This window comes from Macaca thibetana, chromosome 12 (assembly GCF_024542745.1).
Source record: "Macaca thibetana thibetana isolate TM-01 chromosome 12, ASM2454274v1, whole genome shotgun sequence".
NCBI classification, from domain to species: domain Eukaryota; kingdom Metazoa; phylum Chordata; class Mammalia; order Primates; family Cercopithecidae; genus Macaca; species Macaca thibetana.
In genome coordinates, this window is record NC_065589.1 from 45,431,661 (window position 1) to 45,444,812 (window position 13,152).

The following is a 13,152-nucleotide window of genomic DNA, read 5'->3' on the forward strand; positions in this document are numbered from 1 at the left end:
CATCATCACGTGAAAGAGTCACTTGAAATCCTATACCTAGAATACCTTTGGCTTTGGTAATTTGATTGTGTTTGGGGTACAAAAAAAAGATCTATTTGATAGCACAACGGAATGACTATAGTCAATTGTATATTCAAAGATAATGTAATTGGATTGTAACAAAGGACAAATGCTTGAGGGGCTAATACCCCTTTCTCCATGATATGATTATTTCACATTGCATGCCTACATCAGAACGTCTCTTGTACCCCATAAATAAATACACCTGCTATGTACCCACAGAAATGTTTTTAAAAGGCAGAATTGGTCAGCAGATGAGAGGGTATTGAAAAAAGGCATGTTAACTGAAGAAATCTTGTCTAGAATGTAGTTTGGGCTGTAAAAGTGGCAAGCAAGCAAACGAGTAAAAGAAATCTAGGGAGATAATTTACATCTTAAGAGTCCAACTAGTTTATTAGAAGACCAGTAATGACTAAGAAACACCTGGACTTAGTTCGTATTAGAGCAGGGAGAGTGACAGGAGACTAGAGATTAACAGGAGGGGAAAAATTAACCAAGTGTTTGCTATGCATTAGACATCAGGATAGGTAATTTTAACCCTCATTGTTACGTTTGGGAGCTACATTTATATAAACTGAGACTCTGAAAGTGTAACTGCCAGCCGGGCACCGTGGCTCATGCTTGTAATCCCAGTACTTACGGAGGCTGAGGGCCCAGTACTTAGGGAGGCAAGTAGATCACCAGGTCTGCCCGCTAAGATGGTAAAACCCCATCTCTACTAAAAACAAAAATATGGCAGGTGCCTCTAATTCCAGCTACTTGGGAGGCTGAGGCAGGAGAATCACTTGAACCCAGGGGGCGGAGGTTACAGTAAGCAGAGATCGCGCCACTGCGCTCCAGTCTGTGACAGTGAGACTCCATCTCAAAGAAAAAAAAAAAAGTCATCTCAAAGAAAAAAAAAAAACTTCCACAGTCTCAGAGCTGTTAAGTGGTAGACCCAAATTTGAACCAGTTTTTTATTTAAACACTTAAGTTCTCAACCTAAGAACACGCTAAGCAGGGTCTAGTTTATTGTTGCAAGAAACCTGAAAGCTGCAGCCAGAGGAACTGGGAAATTCCCTTTTCCTTTCTTAGCTTATTTGAGAAGGAAAGCACCCAAGGTCACACTTATTGGTGAAACCAGAACTAGACTACAAACCTGAACTCCTAAGTTCTATGTCCTTTTGCCGTTTTTCTTTTTTATTTTTCCTTTTTTTTTTTTTTTGAGACGAGAGTCTCGCTCTCGCCAAGGCTGGAGTGCAATGGTGCAATCTCGGCTCACTGCATCCTCCGCCTCCCGGGTTCAAGCGATTCTCCTGCCTCAGCCTCCCAAGTAGCTGGGAGTACAGGTGCCTGCCACCATGCCCAGCTAATTTTTTGTATTTTTAGTAGAGATGTGGTTAACTTCTGACCTCAGGTGATCTACCCGCCTCAGCCTCCCAAAGTGCTGGGATTACAGGTGTGAGCCCCCATACCCAGCCATATCGTTTTTCAAAACTGAAAACAGATTTAGTCAATAAGTGCACTCAAACCAGCCACATACATGACAAGTTAAGAGATGAAAGGGACTTTAATCCATCCGCCACCTCCCAAATATCCACTAGAAATTGCATCTAATTGTGAAAAATGTAAATTTACCTATAAAGTGATTGTAGAAATTCTGAAGATATGCTAGAGGAGCAGGAGTAGCAACGATTGAGATGGTTACTTAAAGCATCCTTTGGTGATGGTTAAAGATGCCAGTGACTAGAAAGGAACTAACTAGATCCCCTGAGGAAACATGCTCATGACATTCATGGTACCTTGGGAAACCACAAAAAATACCTCCAGGCCCCAATCAGATGTTGACCTGAAGGAAAAATAGAGCCCGGTGGGATGGCCTGAAAGCAAACAATTTAATTGCTTTACTGTGCAGGATTTATTTGAACAATGGAGGGCCTTTTCAAGTCAAAATTTGCAGGAGTTTATTGGGAGAACAAATGTATAAGCCTGAAAGAAAAAGGGGAGGAAAGGGGGAAGCGAACAGTGATACAATATTTAAGCCCTAACCATGGAAATTACCTGGTTCTGCTTGAAAAACAGGAATAACCAAGGGAAAAGGAGTACAGCTATAAAGTCTTGCTATTTTGGGAAGAGTTGAGGAAATGGAAGGTTTCTGCTGCAACTGAGGTAACCCCAGCTAAACTCAGGTCTTGGAGAATCCAAAATGTGAAAAGCAAGTTTGAGCGCACATGACTAAGAATATCTTCCTGGTTCTTACAAACAGCTCCAGTTTGATTTTTTTTTTTTTTGACCCAGGGCCTCACTCTGTTGCCCAGACCAGTCTGAGTGCAATGGCAAGATCTCGGCTCACTGCAACATCCACCTCCTGGTTTCAAGCGATTCTCGTGCCTCAGCCTCAGGATTACAGACGCCCAACCACTGTTGGTGGCTAATTTGTATTTGTATTTTTAGTGGAGTATTGTATTTTTGTATTTTTAGTGGAGACACGGTTTCATCACATTGGCCAGGCTGGTCTTGAATTCCTGACCTCAAGTGATCCGCCTGCCTCAGCCACCCAATGCTGGGATTACAGGCATGAGCCACCACGCCTGGCCCAGTCTGATTTTCAGTTAAATGTGGACCATCAATGTTGGAGTAAGAAAAGCACACTGTAGTTTGTCATACTGAAAATAGTCTGAATAGTTTGAATTTAGTAACCTTAAATGAAGTCTTCGACTTTGTCACCAAAAAATGGTCTAATAGTAGTAGCAGCAACAGTAGCACTTGTGCCCATCAGTAATTCTTTTTTTTTTTTTTTTTTTGGAGATGGAGTCTCACCTTATCACCAGGCTAGAGTGCAGTGGTGTAATCTTGGCTCACTGCAACCTCCGCCTCCCAGGTTCAAGCAATTCTCCTGCCTCAGCCTCCTAACTAGCTGGGATTACAGGTGTGCACCACCATGCCTGGCTAATTTTCATATTTTTAGTAGAGACGGGGTTTTACCATGTTGGTCAGGGTTGTCTTGAACTCCTGACCTCATGACCCACCCACCTCGGCTTCTGAAAGTGCAGGGATTACAGGTGTGAACCACTGCCTCCGGCTGCCCATCAACAATTCTTATGTACATCTCCAGCACCTAGATATTTAATACTCCACTAAAAGGAAACAGGATTCCTTGAGTAGCAGTTGAGTCCACGCCTTGAGGCAGGAAAAAAATTAGGATGGATCTGGAACACCCTGTTCCTGCCTGGCAATGAGAATACTTTCAGAAACACCCAGAGCCTTTTTTTTTTTGAACAGAGTATCACTCTGTCACCCAGGCTGGAGTGCAGGCAGTGGGGCGATCTCGGCTCATTGCAATCTCCACCTCCTGGGTTCAAGCGATTCTCCTGCCTCAGGCTCCTGAGTAGCTGGGAGCTACATGCCACCACGCCTGGCTAATTTTTGTATTTTTAGTAGAGACAGTTTTGCCATACTGGTCAGGCTGGTTTCGAATTCCTGACCTCAAGTGATTCACTGGCCTTGGCCTCCCAAAGTGCTGGGATTACAGGCATGAGCCGCCTTGCCCAGCCGCAGAGCAGTTTTAAAGACAGAAGAGCCAGCACGGCTGGGTGCCATGGCTCACACCTGTAATCCCAGCACTTTGGGAGGCTGAGGCTGGTGGATGTTAGAAATGCTTGTTCCCCAGTGCCATAAAGAAATAGCACTTGAACAGATTTAATTTTCTCAGCAAGGCCATTTTTACTTTCTGCAGAAAGGGTACACTCACCAGCAGTTTTGCCACAAGAGTACACCGAACAAAAGAGACAGGGTCATTTATAACCTGGCACGTCCACCCTACTGCTGTGTCTGGTTTCCATTCACTGGAATTGGACCTCACATTCTGTATTTGTCCTGATTGGCTAGCGACTTAGAACTTTTCAAGAGGCAAAGGCAGAGGAGAACAAAGGAAGGAGGAAGTAACTTGCAGGACGCTGAGAAAGGTAAAAAAAACACCTCCAAATAAGGAAAAGGAACAGGCTATAACCTAATGCTTGCTTGGACCAGTATAAGCAGTCCAGGGCAAATATTTAGGCTAAATTGTGGGAGCTAAGAACACGAAGTATACTGATTTCTTTATTACAGCTAGCAGATATTTAAGAATGTTAGCACGGGTCTTTGAATAAATTTTGCTTCTAGGAGAAGTTGGTATTTCTTTTTAATTAGATGGGGAGGAACGTCTCTTTGAAGAGGAACCTCTATTTCACTTTGGGTTTTGTTTTGTTTTTTGTTTTGTTTTGTTTTGAAACGGAGTCTCTGTTGCCCAGGCTGGAGTGCACTGACTTGATCTTGGCTCACTGCAACCTCTGCCTCCCCAGTTCAAGCGATTCTCCTACTTCAGTCTCCAGAATAGCTGGGACTACAGGCTCCCGCCACCATGCCCAGCTAATTTTTGTATTTTTAGTAGAGGCGGGGTTTCACCATGTTGGCCAGGCTGGTCTCGAACTCCTGACCTCAAGTGATCCACCCACCTTGGCCTCCCAAAGTGTTGGGATTACAGACGTGAGCCACGACGCCCGGCTTTTTGCAATCACCTGAGGTCAAGAGTTCGAGACCAGCCTGACCAATATGCCAAAACTCTGTCTCTACTAAAAATACAAAAATTAGCAGGGTGTGGTGGCTCACGCCTGTAGTCTCAGCTATACAGGAGGCTGAGGTAGGAGAATTGCTTGAACCTGGGGGGATTGAGGTTGCAGTGAGCCGAGATAGCACCACTGCACTCCAGCCTGGGTGACAGAGTGAGATTCTGGCTCCCCGCCCCCCAAAAAAGAAGAGCCTGTCCAAGGGGTTTACTGGGCAAAATTAGTACCTTTTGAGTATCAATAACAAATCATTATGGTTACTTAGAATTAGAACAAAGCAGGCCGGGCGCGGTGGCTCACGCCTGTAATCCCAGCACTTTGGAAGGCCGAGGCGGGCAGATCACAAGGTCAGGAGATCGAGACCATGGTGAAACCCCTTCTCTACTAAAAATAGAAAAAAAATTAGCCGGGCGCAGTGGCGGGCACCTGTAGTCCCAGCTACTCGGGAGGCTGAGGCCGGAGAATGGCGTGAACCCGGGAAGCGGAGCTTGCAGTGAGCCGAGATTGCGCCACTGCACTCCAGCCTGGGCGACAGAGCGAGACTCCATCTCAAAAAAAAAAAAAAAAAAAAAAAAAACGAACAAAGCAAAGTGTTCATAATGATACTTAAAAGAGGAAAATGAATATAGAGAATAGAAAAAGTTCTAATATAAACTGGTGAATGTTTTTAATAAGCAAGCAGTGTTGCTGGGCACGGTGGCTCATGCCTATAATCCCAGCACTTTGGGAGGCCAAGGCAGGCGGATCACCTAAGATTGGCAGTCAAGACCAGCCTGACCAACATGGAGAAACCCCCATCTCTACTAAAAATACAAAATTAGCAGGGCATGGTGCTGTATGCCTGTAATCCCAGCTACTCGGGAGGCTGAGGCAGGAGAATCACTTGAACCTGGGAGGCGGAGGTTGCGTGAGCCGAGATCAGGCCATTGCACTCCAGCCTAGGCAACAAGAGCGAAACTCTAAAAGAAACAAAATAAGCAGGAGTGTTGACATACATGTCTGCTGATAAAGCACAGATTATATTCTTGTTTCTGTATGTGTAAACAGGAAGGAGTGAAATAAAACTGGTAAGCATCATGGCCAGGTGAAGTAGCTAATGCCTGTAATCCTAGCACTTTGGGAGGTTGAGGCGGGCAGATCACTTGAGGTCAGGAGTTCGGGACCAGCCTGGCCAACACGGTGAAATGCCATCTCCACTAAAAATACAAAAATTAGCGGGGCATGGTGGTGTGTGCCTGTAGTCCAAGCTAGTCAGGAGGCTGAGGCAGGAGAATCGCTTGAACCCAGGGGGCGGAGGTTATCCAAATTCTCCAGAAATATTGAACTTTCCAGGGAACTAAATTTTTGAGATGAACTCATGAATATTAATAAATTTATGAGATAGACATAACTTTCTATGTAATTTTCAGCATTTTGTCTTGTAAATAGTCTCTACTTATGAAATACAGATATGTTAATAGACAAATCAGGTCAATACACCATAAATAACAAGAGTTATATACCTAACAACTTAAAAGAGTATTTCATTTCCAGGAAAGGTATCAATTCTCTAAACATTTACATCTCTGAAACACAAAGGACATAAGAAACTCATGATGTAACAAGTAAAGCTTTGTTATAAAAAACAAACAAAAAAGGGACTCATCCTAAGGGTAAAGGCTCAGCATCACACTGACCTGTGCAACCAACCAGGTTACACATTAACAGTAACCCAGGCCAGGTGCAGTGGCTCATGCCTGTAATCCCAGCACTTTGGGAGGCCGAGGCGGGCGGATCACGAGGTCAGGAGATTGAGACCATCCTGGCTAACGCGGTGAAACCCCATCTCTACTAAACAAAAATAAAAAAATTAGCTGGGCGTGGTGGCAGGCGCCTGTAGCCTCAGCTACTCGGGAGGCTGAGGCAGGAGAATGGCGTGAACCCGGGAGGAGGAGCTTGCAGTGAGCCGAGATGGCGCCACTGCACTCCAGCCTGGGCAACAGAGTGAGACTGTCTCTAAAAAAACTGTGGGGAAAAGAAAGAAAGATCAGCCTGTTACTGTGTCTATATAGAAAGAAGTAGACATAAGAGGCTCCATTTTGTTCTGTATTTGAGATGCTGTCAATCTGTGACCCTACCCCCAACCTTGTCCTTGCAAGAGACATGTGCTGTGGTGACTCAAGATTTAAAGGATTTTGCGGCTGGGCGCGGTAGCTCAAGCCTATAATCCCAGCACTTTGGGAGGCCGAGACGGGCGGATCACGAGGTCAGGAGATCAAGACCATCCTGGCTAACACGGTGAAACCCCGTCTCTACTAAAAAATACAAAAAACTAGCCGGGCGAGGTGGCGGGCGCCTGTAGTCCCAGCTATTCCGGAGGCTGAGGCAGGAGAATGGCATGAACCCGGGAGGCGGAGCTTGCAGTGAGCTGAGATCAGGCCACCCCACTCCAGCCTGGCCTGAGACTCCGTCTCAAAAAAAAAAAAAGGATTTTGGGCTGTGCAGGGTGTGCTTTGTTAAACAAGTGCCTGAAGGCAGTTTGCTGGTTAAAAGTCATCACCATTCTCTTAATCTCAAGTACCCAGGGACATGCACACTGCCAAAGGTCGCAGGAACCTCTGCCTAGGAAAGCTGGGTATTGTCCAAGGTTTCTCCCCATGTGATAGTCTGAAATATGGCCTCGTGGGAAGGGAAAGACCTGATAGTCCCCCAGCCTGACACCCGTGAAGGGTCTGTGCTAAGGAGGACTAGTGTAAGAGGAAAGAAGGCCTCTTGGCGGTTGTTGGCAGTTTGAGATAGAGGAAACATCTGTCTCCTGCCTGTCCCTGGGCAATGGAACATCTCGGTATTGTATGTTCTGTTTACTGAGAAAGGAGAAAACTGAGAAAGGTGGGACTTGCTAGCGCAATGCTGCTCTTTATGCACTAAAAAGGTTTATGGAGATATTTACATATGCGTATCAAGGCGCAGCACTTTTCCTTAAACTTATTCATGTCACAGAGATCTTTATTCATATGTCTTACTGCTGACCTTCTCCCTAGGATGATCCTATTATCCTGCCACTTCCTTTTCTTTAAGGTGGTAAAGATGATTATCAATAAATACTAAGGGAACTCAGAGACCGGTGCCGGCGTGGGTCCTCTGTATGCTGAGCGCCGGTCCCCTGGGCCCACCTTTTCTTTCTCTATACTTTGTCTCTGTGTCTCATTTCTTTTCTCAAGTCTCTCGTTCCACCTAACGAGAAACGCCCACAGGTGTGGAGGGGTAGACCACCCTTTCAAAAAACAACAACAACAAAAACAGTAACCCAAATCCTGCAACTGTAGTTGGATTAAGATGGTGCTTCTTCTCGAGCCTAGTTAACATCCTGAATGACCAGAAAGGTATAAAAACGACCCTAGAAAGGCAACATTAATTCTCCTCCTAGGGTCTGGTGGAGTCTCCCCATCTTGCATCTCCCCGTCTGCAAGCCATCTACCTCTGCCCACCCGGGAATGAGGGATGAGGAGGGCTTGGGGGCTGGGTGGAATTCTGCCAGTTGGAGAAGCCCTGTGGCAGGAAGGTCTATGTCGACATAGAGTATACCTTTCTTCAGCCACTGACTGCATGTGAATGACAATGAAACAGCTGGAGTCGACCACCCTCAGAAGCAATCAGTGATGAAGGGACTGAGCCACACAGACTAGGTAGGATGTGTATCGGATACTGTCACGACTCTCAGTGGGAACTGGGCAAGACAGAAGTTTGTGGTCTTGTCACTGACTTACTGAAATGTCTCGGGCTCTGCTTTTCAACTGGTTCCTCTATTGGACTCAAAGGTTGGGAGTAGGAGACAATATCCCAGGCTGACAAGGGCTTGCCCTTTATCTTGAGCACCTCATTGCTTTCAGCCTGTGCCCTTTCTCCACCTTTGCCCTCCCAGTGGTTCGTATGTAGGAAGTCCATCTCAATTTGTCTCGAACCAAGGATGAGGGTCTAGTCTCTGCCATGACGGTGGGATCTGAGGCCTTTCCATACCCAGTCTGGTGCCTGCCCCACACTGTACCAGACACTGAACTCCTGGACCCTGTCCTCCTTCCCTTTATTACCCCTTTCCTTCAGCTCACTTAGCCCGGTGCCGTATCCAGCACCAAAAAAAAAAAAAAATCCTAAGTGTTTGTCCTCTGCTGGGTTTGGGGACACAGGGAAGCCTTGGGGTCTGGAAAAAGGCTGCTCTTATCTAGAGTTTACCCATAGGCCAGGGGACTCCCATTCTCTTCACAGATACCCCTGCAAGAGGAATTTCTTTTGGGGCACGAAGTGAGGACTTCGTTTCATCAGAGGCTGGCGATGGTGGGGGGTGGACTTCTTGGTATTTGTTTTTTGTTTTTTGAGACAGGGTATCACTCTGTTGCCTGGGCTGGAGTGCAGTGGTGCGATCTTGGCTCCCTGCAACCTTGACCTCATGGGATCAAGCAATCCTCCCACCTCAGCCTCCTGAGTAGCTGGGACCACAGACATGCACCACTCTGCCTGGCAAATGAGTTTTTGTAACATGTTAGGAGTAATGTTGCAAATTTACCTCTTCACTTTCTGAAGACACGTGAATATAGGACCAATGTATTTGTGACAAGCAAATGTACTAGTAGAGAAGGGCCATCCGCCCTGCCCCAGCTCAGATAGAGGTGCTGAGCCCATCACAGTTATTACATGTCTTAAGTTTTGTTCAATTATAGCTCTTTTCCCTTTCCTGATGATTGAATTTACAAAACAAAGTAGGCTGCTCAGAAGGCCCTGGAAGTGAGGAGGGGCAAGGATCACTGGTGACTAGTTAGGGAGGATGAGGATTGTTTTTTGCCAAAAGCCTAAGTAGAGTGGATCTGGATTATCTGGCACCCTCCTGGATGGAACCCTAGAGTACCTCCTGTGTGAAAGGGTCCCTGGATTTTCCCCAGCCCTCACCTGTCTCCACCTTCAGCCACATTGATGGCAGAGAATAACTTACAGCCTGTTTCTCACCAGAGAGCAAAACTGGTCATCTGGCTTATGTTCATAGTACATTATCTTTACTATGTGCCAGGATATCACACTTAAAAAAGCCACACACAAAAAAATGTAAAATACTTGAACAAGCTTATATAATAATATTAACGAGAGTATCTGCTTTCTGGGCTGATGTGATTCGTTCATTATTCCAGTTGGGTTTTAGTCCTTTGTAATTTGTAGTAATTATGCTTTTCTTTCTTTTTTTTTTTTTTTTTTTTTTTTTGAGACACAGTCTCACTCTCTCACCCAGACTGGAGTGCAGTGGCGCAATCTCGGCTCACTGCAACCTCTGCCTCCTGGGTTCAAGCGATTCTCCTGCCTCAGCCTCCCGAGTAGCTGGGATTACAGGCCCCCACCACCATGCCTGGCTATTTTTGTATTTTTAGTAGAGATGGGGTTTCACCATGTTGACCAGATTGGTCTCAAACTCATGACCTCAGGGGATCTGCCTGCTACAGCCTCCCCAAGTGCTGAGATTATAGGCATGAGCCACCGTGCCTGCCCCCCTTTTTTTTTTTGAGATAGAGTCTCGCTCTGTTGCCCAGGCTGGCTGCCGTCACGCAATCTCGGCTCACTGCAATCTCCGCCTCCCGTGTTCAAGCAATTCTCCTGCCTCAGCCTCCCAGTAGCTGGGATTACAGGCGTGTGCCACCACACCCAGCTAATTTTTGTATTTTTAGTAGAGACGGGGTTTCACCATGTTGATCAGGCTGGTCTCAAACTCCTGACCTCATGATCCGCCCGCCTCGGCCTCCCAGAGTGCTGGATTACAGGCGTGAGCCACCGCACCCGGCCCCCCATGCTTTTCTTAATACAAAAAAAGAAAGTATAAAAATAAACACTTGAGGCCGGGCGCTGTGGCTCACACCTGTAATCCCAGCACTTTGGGAGGCTGAGACGGGCAGATCACGAGGGCAGAAGAGCAGCTGCAAGTAACCGCTGATACCCGACTAAAAGTGAATTCAGCACTAGATGTCTGTTATCTCACATAACCAGAAGTGCAAAGGTGGCAATTACAGGGTTGGTTCATTCACCCTTAATGATGTTAGAATTCTGAGTTTGCTTCTCTGAATTATCTTAGCTCTTCCTCACAGCGAAAAGATGGCAGATGTAGCTACAAACTTCATGTTCTTAATCAGGTAAAAATAAGGAGAATTTCTTTTCCAACGATCCTCCCACAAAGAGAAAAATCTCATCTAACAGCCCCATCCCATCAGTCTTCCCCTCAGATTCCACTGGCCAGATGCCATTTTCAAAAAGTTTATAAACATGGTATTGTTTTTCCCCTTATTACATGTAAAGCATAGATGCCAAGTTTTAAGTCTACAATGCCTCTAAGAGTTCTACTTCATCTACTGTTTACTGCAAATCCTGCCGTTAGGTCAAAACAAGTTTGATGCTGCTTTGTAACACATACCACAAATCCTGTCCCTTAGTTGCCTAAGGTATATAAGCCCTGGGACCATGATGATCCACCAGGGGATCCACCATCTTATCTTGCAGCCACCCTGAAACACGGCTTCTGCTCCTGTGTGTAGGGCCCTATTAAATGTTTCTTTCTGAGAAACTGGATTTGTCCACCTTTCTTCTGCCTCTCAGTTTCCTCAGCTTTTGTGGCTAGGTTTGAACAGACCTGCCCACCACAGAATCAGAAGTCATGGCCTCAAGACTGTTGGGCTAGATAAAGCAAACATGAGAGCACAGATATTAGAGCCAGAATGTGTGGGGTTTTCATCCTGTCTTTACCAGTCACTGTGACCTCAGGAAAGTTACTTAATCTCTCTTTATAAAACTTTTTGTATGTAAAATGAGGATAATAGTATCTACCTCAAAAAGTTATGATGAGGCTGGGTGCGGTGGCTCAAGCCTGTAATCCCAGCACTTTGGGAGGCCAAGACGGGCAGATCACGAGGTCAGGAGATCGAGACCATCCTGGCTAACACGGTGAAACCCCGTCTCTACTAAAAAATACAAAAAACTAGCCGGGCGAGGTGTCGGGCACCTGTAGTCCCAGCTACTCGGGAGGCTGAGGCAGGAGAATGGCGTGAACCCGGGAGGCGGAGCTTGCAGTGAGCTGAGATCCGGCCACTGCACTCCAGCCTGGGCGACAGAGCGAGACTCTGTCTCAAAAAAAAAAAAAAGTTATGATGATTAAATGTCTACAAAGCATTTTCAACTGCCTGGCATCCAGTGCTATGTAAATGTGCAACACAAAATAATTCTGTTAAATGCCTAAAAACTTGAGCCTTGAAAACTGAGGTGGTCAGTCCCATGAAATTCCAGAGGTCTATATATCATGATCTTATGAACTCTTTCTCTTATAAACAGGGGAGGAAAAAATAAAAGGAGAATATCATAAAATTACCCTCAGAAAAACTCCTGACCAGGTCTGTCTCCTTCTTGGAGGGTCTGAGCTTAGAATGCTGTTACGCAGAATCAGATGAACTCCAGATATATAAACTCTGACACTCTAAGCTTGGCCTTAAGTATCTACAAAGACCCAGGATCCATTTGTTAACACTCAAATGACCACTGTGTTTGTTGTATAAAGGGAGCATTGGAGTTAGCTATTAGAACACTACTAGAGTCATTTTTGTCTGTCTCTTTGGAGACAGAGTCTCATTCTGTTGCCGGGGCTGAGATGCAGTGACATGATCACGGCTCGCTGTAGCCTAAACCTCCTAGGCTCAAGCTATCCTCCTGCCTCAGCCTCCTGAGTAGCAGGGACTACAGGCACATCCACACCTGGATAATTTTAGTACTAATTTCTAGAAATTGAGAGACTAGATTAGGCAACTGAGTTTAGCTCCAAGTTTACAACTTCCTTAAAATTTAGCATAAACCAATGAGCACCCTGACAAAGAGGAAATGAACATTGAGTATTGAGTTTTTGTATTTTTTTGTAGAGATGGGGTTTCATCATGTTGCCAGTCTGGTGTCAAATTCCTGGGCTCAAGTAATCCACCCACTTTAACCTCCTAAAGTGCTGAGAATACAGGTGTGAGCCACTGTACCTGGCTGGCATTTGTAAAAGGAGTGATAAAGTATGGGTTCCTATTTCCAACAAAAGAGAATACAGGCCAGATACAGTGGCTAAGGCTTGCAATCCCAAACACTTCGGGAGGCTGAGGCAGGAGGAGTGCTCGAACCCAGAAGTTTGAGACCAGCCTGGGCAACACAGGGAGCCCTGTCTCTAAAAATAAATAAATACATAAATAATTTTTTTTTAAAAAGACAATATAGTACACAGAGAGAATAAAACGTCTGAGTCTTATTTTTAAAAAAACTTTAAATGACTTCGCAATTTTAAAAAAACTTTGTGGCCAGGTGCAGTAGCTCACGCCTGTAATCCCAACACTCTGGGAGGCCAAGGTGGGCAGATTATTTAAGGTCAGGAGCTCGAGATCAGCCTGGAAAACATGGTGAAACCCTGTCTTCACTAAAAAATACAAAAAATACCATGCCCAGCCAAAAAAAAAAAAAAAAAAAAAAAACTTTCTTATTT